This window comes from Ammospiza caudacuta, chromosome 9 (assembly GCF_027887145.1).
Source record: "Ammospiza caudacuta isolate bAmmCau1 chromosome 9, bAmmCau1.pri, whole genome shotgun sequence".
Lineage (NCBI taxonomy): Eukaryota > Metazoa > Chordata > Aves > Passeriformes > Passerellidae > Ammospiza > Ammospiza caudacuta.
The window spans coordinates 19722090-19734199 of NC_080601.1; the positions used below are offsets into that span (position 1 = coordinate 19722090).

Sequence of the window (12110 nt, forward strand, 5' to 3'; positions counted from 1 at the left end):
GCCCAGCAAGATCATGGAGCAGATCCTCCTGGAACCTAAACTGAGGCTCATGGAAAAAAAAAGGATGTGATTGGTTACAGTATGGCTGTACTAAGGGCAAATCATGCTTGACAAATTTAGTGTGCTTCTACAAGGGATTTACAGTGTTAAGGATAAGGAAAGAGCAACTGATGTCATCTGCCTGTATTTGTGCAAAGTGTTTGACACTGTCCCACATGACCTCCTTGTCTCTCATCTGAAAAAACATGGATTTGGTGGATGGACCACTCAGTGGATAAGGAATTGGCTGAATGGTTGCACTCAAGGAGTTGTGGTCAACAGCTCGCTGTCCAGTGGAGCCTGGTGACAGGTGACTCAGCTGTCAGTACAAATCCCTCAGGGGTTGATACTGGGACTAGTGCTGTTTAACATTTTTTTGTCAGCGTGGATGGTGGGATCGAGTTTATTGATGACACCAAACTCTGTGATGTAGTCAACACACTGAAGGGAAGGAATGCCATCCAAAGGGACCTTGACAGGCCTTCAGGTGTGGGCTGATGTGAGGCTCATGAAGTTCAACAAAGCTAGGGTCAAGGTCCTGCACCTGGATTAGGGCAATCCAAACACAAATACAGGCTGGGAGGAGAGTGGATAGAGAGCAGCCTTGAGGAGAAGGTCTTGGGGTATTGGTTGATGGGAAGCTCGACATGACCTGGAGAATGTGCACCTGCAGCCCAGAAGGCCTGTCCTGGGCTGTACCAAAGGCAGTGTGGCCATCAGGTTGAGGGAGAGGATTCTGTCCCACTGCTCTGTGAGACCCCACCTGGAGTGCTGCATGCAGCTCTGCAGTCCCCAGCATAGGATGCACATGGACCTCTTGGAGCAATTTAAAGGGGAGGCCATAAAGATGGTCAGAGGGCTGGAGCACATGAGCACAGGGCTCTCCTGTGAAGACAGGCTGGGAGAGTTGGAGTTGTTCAGCCTGGACAAGAGAAAACTCTGGGGAGACCTTACAGCTCCTTCCACTACCTAAAGGGGCTGCAAGAGAGCTGCAGAGGGGCTTTTGACAAAGATGTGTAGCTGTAGGACAAGGGGGAATGGCATTTAACCAGAAGAGGAAAGGTTTAGATTAGATAAAAGGAAGAAATTCTTCAATCTTAGGATGGTAAGGCACTGGTACAAGTTGCCCAGAGAACTTGCAGATGCCCAGTCCCTGGAAGTGTTCAAGGTCAGGTTGGATGGGGCTTTGAGCAACCTGGTCTAGTTGACAGGGTTCCTACCCATGGCAGAGGGATTGGAACTAGACGATCTTTCAGTCTCTTCCAACCTGAATTATTCTATGAATTTCTTTTTTTCAAGCTGTAGTACTTGAGCCATACTGTATAAAAATAGTCATGTATACAAATGCAATCATTTAGTACATGACTATTTAAAAGTGCTCTGAAACTTAAACTATTAGAGGTATTGGAGGCAAATATTTCCACTGAGTAAGGTTTTCTCTGCAAACATTTTTCACTTAGACTAAGCCTTGTGAGTACTACCTTGGGGCAGTAGATGAGAATTAATGTGTAAATGATAAATTAAATGTTCCCTTTTGTCTCTCTACTTACAGATCCCTTGATGATTTTTTTAAACTTTTTTTTATTATTATTAAATGGCTAAAGGCTTCCCCATGCACTTCCAGTTTCACCCACTACCTCATGCTGGCGGTAAATAGTCTGCAAAAAATGTCATTTGCTGGTGGATTGTTTTTCTGTTTATTGGAGGTGACATGAGCAGTGGGGCAGCGGCAAAGAGGCCGTGTTGCCATTGCTAAATATACATCCCTGACAGTCTGATAATGGGTTCCAGGAAGTTCAGTGGAAAATTAAAACAAAGCAACATTTATAGCTGATTGAACTTGAAAAGCAGTTTTCATGTTGAATGGCAAATATGTGGACTTCAGCATTCCAGGAGACTGATGCAGCTCCACTGGATGGGCCTGACCTTGTGTGCAGAATGGACTGTGGACACAGCAGCAGGCAGAATGGCTTCATCTATAGAGGACTTCATGGGGAGGAAAAATTTGCTATCGTGCACAGAAATAGTTCTCACATACGCTTATATTTATACAGTGTCCACAGGTCTGAATAGCATCTTTCGTGTGAGGGTTTTGCAGCCTGTTAGCACTACAAGAATGTCTGGTACTGGGACTGTCTTTGTCCCTGCCAAAGCACTAAAAATACCCTTCCATCTATCCCCTCTCTGAAGCTGTAAGCAGAGTTTACTTTTATTGGTTTTGTAAAATATTGCAGAAGTAACAAATGATGTTCTCAACAGCAATAAGTGGAGCTTGGGTATAGAAAGCTGTATTTTCCATGTCTGCCTTTCTGTGTTTAGAAGGTACCTCTACCCCAAACCCCAGAAACTCAGAAAACAAATAAACTGAAAAGGTGTTTCATGCTTAATAATATTCAGTTGTTTTTTGTTTATGATAGACCAAACACTCCTGGAAAGGAAACTTGTGAGGTAGAAAAAGAGTAGATTTTTTTCTCACAACATTGTGTCAGCTAAGTTACCAGTTAGAACTTTCACAGGTCAAACAGCAAGCTGCAGGCTGGATGGCTGACCTCCACTGAAACCTGCCTGCTAAAAGTAAATTTGATGAAGACTACCTTGGTTAAGAGAATCAGAAATAAAATTTGTAAGTGAGCTAGCTACTACAGATTTTGAGTACCTATTTCAGATTGGAGTAGAGTGAATTTTAAAAGATGACTAATGACTTCCACTTGGTCACAAGACTGTAAGGTTTGCTACTTTGTTTCTTTTGGCTGATACTTGAGGTTGCACATTCAGTATTTAGGGTGTCCATAGATTAAAACGTGTCAAGTGCTCTAGCCTCTTGCAGTGTTAAAAGTTTGGCAGATATTACTTTGTTGTTGGACAAACCATGATGGTGTTTGTAAATAGCTTAAAATCTTCAGGCTTTTTTCTTTTGCGGTTTTTAATAATAATTTTGAATTGTGAGATTTAGAGTACAGTTATGCGGAATTTTAAGTACCAAACGTAATATATGTCAGTTTTTAATTCAGCTAAATGTTTAGAGCTGAAAACAGCTAAACGTTTATGTGGCTGTATTGTCTGTCTGGTTACTTGTCAAAAAAAATACATTCAGTGCTCTGCCTATATCTGAATGAGCATTTGGAATGTAAAATGTTTCATCCATTCCAAAACAGCTGGCCCACCACACAAAACCCTTCCTTGAGCATCTGAAATGGTTTTAGTTGCATGGCCTGTAGCATTCCTTGACATTTTAAAACATGCTTTGGGACTTCATCTCTTTGACTGCTGAGGGCTAGTGGAGTATAAAACCTGTGAACATTGCATCTTGTTAAGTCTTGAATTTTCTTTGTCCTTTTCTTAAAAACAAACAACTCCCCAAACCAAACAAGAAAAGCAGGTCTAAGAGTGTGAACTGAGCACTTCTGTGCTGCCATATATTTCTCACATGAACAAGCAGCAGATTGTTTACAAATACAGAGAATGTTAACTCCATCCCTGGTCCATTCTGCCTCTGGAAAGGTTGGACAGTGCATTTAATGGAGCCCTTCTCGTCTGCTCAGCCGCATGTGATGCAACTCCACTTTGTCTGTTTCCTTGTGTTTAGTTTATAAACTTGGATATAAACTGGCATCAGTCCCTTGCATCACTTATGCATTAATGTAACACAAATTCAAGGCTTTTTCTCTGTCATGTTTAATATAGTGATCCTTTTCGTTTCCATGGCTTGAGAGCCATGTGCTTCTGAGTGGTTGTACTGTATTCAGTTCTGCGCTGTATCTGCCCTGAGTTTGAGGCTGCTGTTGCGCCTGGAGGACCTGCTGAGCTGTTAATAGATTGTGACAGGCCTGTGCTCCAGTTTAAACTGATCTGTCTTTTTTTTTGAGGGTCTAGAGTTTTTCAGTGAAGGCAGAAAATACTGCTGACTCAACTCCCCTTTTTCATCTGACGTTTTTACCAACTAGTCTCCAGACTGCAGCTGTTTCACTGACTCTTACTTGTTCTGTGGTGCTCTGAATTAACTGTAAGCTGTAAAAGGCTGATCCTTTTTCAACACTTAACTGCATCTAAATCTGCAGTAGACTAAAACTGAACTTCTGGAATTTTATGCCAAGGATTGGGGTTTATATTCTTTAATATCAGAGAAGTCAAGGCCAGGACCCTTACATGGGGTTTTTGCTGATGCTATGGAGTGCAGCACTTTGTTAGAAAATCAGTTTGTATCAGTCCATTTTTATGCTTTAGTTTAACATGAATGCTTTAGAGAAGGGCTTTCTCTCCATTTTTAACAACTCTTTCTGCTTGTAATGATTATTCTTGCCAAGAATAAAGCAGTCAAATCTGTTGGAGTCTGACATCCTTTTTAACCTCGGTGCAGTGAGTTATCCTTTCAAATTCCCCTGCTGCTCTCATCCTCTCTGAACACAGCTCATTTTAGCTGTTAGTTCCACAAGCTCGTTTAAAACGAGTAATTTATTATGAGTAATGAGGTGTGTGCTTTTAAGTGAAAGAAAACAAATTGGCTGCTGTGCAAGCCTTTCAAATTCCTGAGTGTGCTTGGAGATGTGGGTTACAGGAGAAGCAGATAGCAAGTGAAAACAACTCTATGCTGGGCTCAGCTGCTCAAAGTATTTGTGGTGTTGTGTGTTTATTTATGAGCCTGTCTTTGCTGGGGATTCGCTGCCCTGTATCCTGGTAGAGAAGACTCACAGGCAGAATGAGGAAGCCCTCATTAATCTTCATGCTCTTGTTTAGAATTTCTTGTGCTGCCTGCTGCGGCTTCTGTTGGAGCGGGCACTGGCCTCTCACAGTGAATTGAAATGGCTAAGATTAATATTAATCCCTTTAATACTGCAGCTCATGATATAGTCATTAGGTGACTTGGAACTAATCCTGCCCACCTAACTAGTGTGATTTATTAAATACACATGGAGGATTTAGTGTGAATACAGCGTGGTGGAATAGGCATCAAATAAATACCGCTGTGTATCTGTGTTAATGCTGGCAGATTGGGACACAATTGCAGGACAGCCTAGGAAGAAACAGGAGTGCAAGGGATACTTATCACACGGTTCAGTGGAGTTTACCTTTTTTTGATTAGTAGTAATGATTTTTCTGGCTGGACACAGCATGTGCCAAGAGGTAACCTCAGCCGAAATGAGGCTTAAAAAATAGAATTAATAGAATGGAGGAAGCACGAATACATTTATATGCTGCACTCAGCAGCAGAAATTGCTCACTTTCCTTCCTGTCCTCTGAGGAGACAGCAGATTGTCTTCATTGTCTGCCTGATCCTCTCAATGCAGGGCTCCAGTTAACATTCCCTCTGCAAATATTCGAGGTATAGAATAGGAAGACAGTTAATTAGTACTAAGCTAATGAGCATTAACCTGCTATTTCAAAATAACAGAGGCTTCTCTTGCAACAGTTTGGAAAAATAGCTGTTTTTTTTCCTTATGGGCATGATAGAGGTCTCAGTGGAATTGTTTTTGATGGGCTATTTACTGGTTTTGATTAAGAAAGGATTGTTTAAAGCAACTGAGCAGAAAACAGTGGTCTGGGTAAGTAGTGTCTGTGTATATAGCTCTGAAGGGATGACTTCCTGACCTCAGCCCTGGTGACATACCCAGTTTGACATGGTAGGGAGGAGAGATCAAAGCTAAAGTTGATCCATTTCTAGATGCTGGAGGTAGAAGATTGTGAGAGTTTAGGAAATTATTTAAGTTCAGTCCAAACAGTGACTATTAAAGCTGACAGGCTACAAAACACTGCACTGTGAGCAGCACAAGTTTCTTTGCATATCGTCTAAGAAACCTTTGTGTGAGCTGAATTAGCCATGTAAGAGCTGGCAAGGAAAGATTAAAATCTGTATGCAAAGATTTTAAGCTCTTTATGCCTATCATTTGCTCTTTGCACTTCAAATCTTTTTAGTTAAAGCCACAAAATAGGGAGCTTTTCTTGAGATTGCTTCTTTTGAGATGCTTTTACTAGCTCACTCATGGAGAAAGGATTAAAACACAGATTCAGTATGACTGAACCAGTAGCTCTGAACAGCTTGGGAAGTAAACTTGGTTGTGGCCAGATTATCCTTTCCAGAATGTGGTGCTGAAGGGCAGATTTTTTTTAAACCAGAGCTGCAGGCAGGAGAGGTAGAGACAAGTGTGAGAGGCAGAGCTTGCTGAGCTGTACCTGACACAAATTCAGAAATTATTTATTAGTATATTTTATTTTTCATTTAAATTTTCAGAAAAAGAAACAAAGTTTTATGTTTGAAGGCTACTTGAACCGGAGAAAAATTATCTCTGTGGAAGGAGGACTTGCAGTTTGTCCTACCAACTTCCTCAATATTAGTAAGAACAGAATGTTGCATTTCAAGTTGAAATGCTTACCTAGGCAGAGATTTGGACGATCCTATTTAGGATCACACTAGTGTTGGAGAGATGAGTTGTTCTGTGCAAGAGGATAGATACTATTGACCAAGTGTGAGCCAGCCTGTTGTTCCAAGTACAAGTCTGATACATTGCTCATGTTAATTGTAATTTTTTTAAGATTGCTTCTTCCTCCTCCTGAGCTTTATTAACCAAACCTTTTTAAACCAGCTGTGCTGCTTCCACAACTCTTACATACTCTTACCTTTTTTTTTTTTTTAAAGTCTATACTTGTCATTTCTGCTCTATTTGGAAGACTTCTGCTTTTGAATTGAATTTTCATTGAGATGTAACCAGACCAGACTGAGATCTGTGTTGCTCAGTTGTTAGCCTTTAAAAGGGGACATAGGGCACCTCATAGCTTTTTTCTTACCTTTTGGAACTTGGGATCCGAGTATGAGGTTGTCTGATGCTTTAAGTGTGATTCGTTTTGTTTTGAACCATGTAATAGAAAGGCAGAAATGTTTAATTCTGATAGTAGCAAATAATTTTTTAGTGAGATGAGTTTAAATGTCTGGCTTGTTTCAAAGAGGGGACGGGACTCTGCTTGCCTGTTCAGTTGTCTTTATCAGTCAATGTGGGAATACAGCTGTGACTTCTCATAAGGGATGCAAGGTCATGCACTAACTCTTCAGAGACCATATACAATTTCTGATGGAATAAATCTGGTTGTAGCTAAGGAAATTCAAAGTATGCTAAATATGAATCTGGCTGAAATGTGTGTTTTGATCTTTTACATTTGGGGGTTTTAGTTATAGGTTGTCATTGGTTCTGAAATAACATTGTCTGATACAAAATGATAAAATTGTCAAAATAATTGTTGTCCTGTTAATGATTTATCAAATAAATGTTATTTTATCTAGATTTTGGATTTTACTGAGTTATAGTAAGATTGATTCTTTTTTTTTTTCCTCTCTGCCTATGAGGTACCCTCATCTCAAGACACCTCCCTAGCACTGCTACAGTTCTTCAGTGGCTGTAAAAGGACAGATAAGATTTGTTTTAAAGATGGTGAAATTCCAGGCTGTCAGAGGATGTGTGGATCCTCCCATGTGTTCTGCGTTGCTGAGTTGATTTGTTACTCCGAAAACATACTAGAAAGCTAAGAAATTACTAGGACTTACTAGAAATTAAAATTTCAATGTAGAGCAGAACAAGATATAGTTCTTGCTTCTAAAAAGCCTAATGGGGAGGCAGGGAGGTTTTTCTGTTAGTTTACATCCTGGCTGTTCATACACTAGCCAGATTATTTCTGAGCTAGTTGCTTAACTCAGAGATTTCCAATTTGAATAGGCTGCAGTTGTTATTTCTGTTTGTCTGTGAAAAGTAGTTTACTTTATCCTCACTACTTACTATTGAAATAGTTCACATTTGTATATAGTGATGTTTGTTCAGTGGCTGCAAGAATTATTTAGAATGCAGCAAGGAAGAAGAGTTGGGGTTGTTTTGTGTGTGAAAAGGAGCATTGACTATGCAAGGAGTAACAGCATGGCTTAGTGACTGTTAGTACAGTTACAGCAGGTGTAACTCAGCTGAATCCTGTTAGAATGCAGTCATACATTAATTTGTATAGTAACAAGTAAAATGTAAAGGGTCTGATATTTTGTAAGTGTTCCTCACCAATGACTTTCTAAAGCAAATAAATGCCTCTAAATTCAGTTAATAAATGATGTGTAGTTGTTTTGAATAGAAGTATTTAGAATTAAAAAGAAATCTAAAAATACAAATTTTTGTTTTCTTTTAATAGTCAGATGGGACATTTTTTTACAAAGTCATGGTGAGAGCAAGTGATGAATACCTTGCTTTGAGAGTCTTCTAACCTTTTAAGTTAGTTTATGCCGTGAAATGGATAGTGAGTGATTTACTGTAATCTACAGTAAATTTGCTGCATTTGCTAGTTCCTGTCAAGGAGCGATGGCTACAAAACAGTCCTTATATATTTGAACAGAACTTTGCAGGCATTTAGAAAATAAAGGCACTAAACCAGATAAAGACAAGTATAGTTCATCCAAGTCTTCCCTACTTTCCACCTTTTTAAATATGAATGCATTATAGAAAGTGGCAGAGCAAAGTTTTCTGTCCCTACAGAGTGTTGAGTATCTTGGAGTAATCATGTCTCCTTCCCTTTCTAGATACTTTGTCTGCCAGTTTTCTGTGTAGTTTGGTGAAAAAATGTTTTGAGGAGAAGGAAGTGTTTTTCTATATTTAATCTATTGCTATTTATTAATTATCTAGGCATAATAGGTATAAGTGCTAGCTCTGTGCCTTTTTGTATTGATAACCCCTCTTGAGATCTCTAAACTCAGTGAAGATACTTTTTTTCCCCTTTTTCATTTCATTTTTTAATTTAATTTTTTTTTCATTTACTGCCATTCTGTTATAAAGCAGTCATTGATGAGTGGGACCTAATAGTGGTCTTCTTCTACCTAAAGGAGGATAACAAAAAAGGCAGAGCCACTTACATGGGCCAGAGATCCATTGCCATGAAATGGATTATTCCAGTTGTACTTGGGAGGAAAATGTTGAGAGAGAGTTCAATACTGGGACATGGGAAGAGAGAGTGGACTCTTCATCCATGGAGATTTTTACAGTTTGACTGAACAAGGCCTTGAGGCAACCCAAGCTCCAGAGCAGTCATTGAATGCTGGTTGAAGTAGGTGACCTCCAGAGACTCTTCCAATCCAAACCTGTGGTTCTGTGCTGGTTGTTTTAGTAATTCTTAATCTCCACTTTGTCTGATCAGACAAGTGCTGCCTGTTTGTTTAAAACATAATCAGATGATCTTTAAAGTGCACATACTTTTCCCTGTTCACTCTGTACAGTTCCTCTTTTTGTGCACTTGGATGGCACAGATGTCTTAAGTGTCAACTCAGGTGATTTCCATGCTGAAACATCTAGTCTTAAACAGCAGAATTATCTCTGCCAGATTATGGGCTTGGCTCTCCAGTATGTTCCAAAATATGTGGGAGCAGGATAGGGAAGGACTATTTCCTTCCATTTCCCCCAGTGCCTCTTCTCTGCTTGAAATGTGAAGTGAGTGAAGGATTCTGCTGGTCCCTTGAGTATGTCATTATCCATTTGAAGGAACCTAGCAGGTGAAGCTGATATATAAGGAGCATTTCATTTTCTCCTACTCTCTCAAATGCACACAGTTGTGGATGTTTGTACTCAACAGAACCAGTGTGAAATTTAGTCACAGCCACAGCATGTGTTCTGATTTTCCAGAGAAACTTTCTCCCAGCTGTGGGTTAACCCTTTTTCCACTCTTCTTTCTGCTTCTCCAACTTTTGGGAAATTTCAGTGAGCAGTTTCTGTGATCAAGGAAGCCTTGAGAGCTGGAAAAAGAATTAGTTCTCAGTGCTTCTGTTGGAGAAAGGAATAAGATTAAAACTGGGTGTTCATTGAATGTGTGTAGGAGATTTGATTTGGGTTTTTTTTTAGTTTCTTTAAAACAATTGAAACAACTGTATTATTGCACCCCTCAGTTTTTGTCCTATGCTATGACAAAACTAAATTGAAGTTACATTGCTGCCATCAGTCTTAAGGTGCTGCTTAAGCACTAGAGTGCTGCCATGCTGTTGTAAAGGTTCTGACCCCAGTAAACTGCATTCATTTTAGGAGTTTTGCTATTCTAACTCATAGGCTTAAATTGGATTTTTAAAGTAGGTGGTACAGATGCTGTGTTGACCAGGACTAGAGGGAGTGCCTTTTTTTTTTCTTCTTCTTTTTTTTTTTTTCTTTTTTTTTTTTCAAGCAGACATGCTAAGAGTGAGAGCATTTCCTCTTTGTGGAAGGAATCTGCTTGCAGGTATATTGTTACCACTTCCTGAAGCCTATTATAGTGAGGAAGAAATGTGTTTGACATTCTTTCTATACACTAGAAAAGCATATTTGGATTTATATTTTGAGTTATCTATGTGTGTCCTTCTGTAAAAGAAGGGAAACTTTCTTTCAGCAGGAATATATATATGTATTTCTAGAGTTTAAATCTAGAAATTTAAAAATGTTACTGTGGTAAACAACCCCAGTAAACTTAAATTTACAGTAAATTTTAGAATGTTACTGTGGTAAACAACCATAGTCTGTAATGTCTAGTAATGAAGTGATTCCCAAATCATACATCAGTGCTGAGTCATATTTGACACCACTGTTTGAAGGAGCGTTGTCCCAGGTGTGGAGGCGCTGCCTGCTCAGCAGTGCCTGTCAGGAGGCAGACAGGGGAGCACGAAGAGGACACGGTGTTTGTAGCACGCTGCATTCAGCTGCTCTTTCTCCCTGGCCAGAATAAGTTATGTTGTGCCTTCCTTTGCCCGCTGCTGCTCTCTTCACTCATTTCTCTATTTGGATTCTTTTTGTACTGAGATTCAGTCGTTCACAGAGCAGCAAAATGACATCTCCAGACTGCCTGCTGCCAGATCAGAGCAGTTTAAATTGGAAACTTAAAAGCTGAAGCAGGTGCTGGAACTATTCTCCCTTTAGTCTGGTTCATTGAGTGCCAGCCTTCAGCTGAGGAATGGGAAAGGGAGGAGAATTGATTTTGTGATTAAAATCTCTGCCTGATTAATATTTGCATTTCTTCAAATTGTATGTGAAAATGCCATAAATTAAATCTGAGTTTAGTGGAGCTTCAGGTGGTTGCAATGATACTTGTTTTAGATCTGAAGTTATGACTGTGGGCTAAGGTGCTGTTTTTTTGGTTTTTTGTTAACATTAATATCTGCAGCAGATGTGATGGTTTTTTAAGAGACCACAGGAAGAACATGCTCTATTTCTGCTAGTTTTCCTAAAGTTTCCAAATTTGGTAAACTATGGAGGGTTTGGTTTGGTGGTTTTGGTGGTTTTCTGTTTGTGTTTTGGTTTGGTTTCCTTTTTCCAGTTCAGCTACAGGCCTGAGTTTGCAGCTTCTACTTGAAAAACTGATTTAGAAAATCAAGAATGTTTTCTAGGCATAGTTCTGGAGTGAGCTTCTGCTTGGTATTTATTGATTGCTGCTGCTAACCAATAGAAGATCTGGGGAGGGAAACTCTCTTCACTCAGTGGATATTAGGGAGCCTACATGTACAATTACAGAGGGGACTTTTTGTTCCTGGTAAGCACAAGTCAGAATTTAAATAGTTTAAGTAGGAAGAGACCTCTGGAATTCATCTGCTCTGATACCCTGCTGAATGCAGGACCAACTTGTGAGATTGTGTGCAGGGTTAAAACCTGCTGAATTCTCACTGTTTGAAGGGATAGAGCTTCTACACCTTCTCTGAGCAAACCGTTGTGGTGTTTGACCACCCTTCTTTAGAAAAAATCTTTCCAATACCTAATTGGTGTTCCCCATGTAGCTTCTGTCACTGCAGCTCATATTATTCTGCACTCTTGCATTAGTTTATTCCTATTAGAAGAGATTTTTTTTCTTAATACTATAAGGTTGTCTTTCCGTTCTCATGTGATTTGGCATGTTTGGACTAGCTTAGAGACTTTTTCATATGCTATTTGGGAGAAAAGGGACAAGGAATGCTTCTGCTGCTGGCATTTTAAAGAACTTGTGTTGATTCACATATGGCCCTGCAGGTCTGGGGTTTCCTGACTTGTAGTGTGTAAAAACAGTAACAGTTGTGGTACAACAGTATAACACTGACTCATTATTATCAGTTGAGTTTGGATGTTTGATTCCAA

General features: G+C 39.7%; 1 protein-coding gene across 1 annotated transcript in view; it reads left to right on the plus strand.

The window, feature by feature from the left end:
* The window catches only part of GBF1 (golgi brefeldin A resistant guanine nucleotide exchange factor 1), a 98882-nt gene that overhangs the window by 33773 nt on the left and 52999 nt on the right, over positions 1-12110 (plus strand). The window lies entirely within an intron of this gene.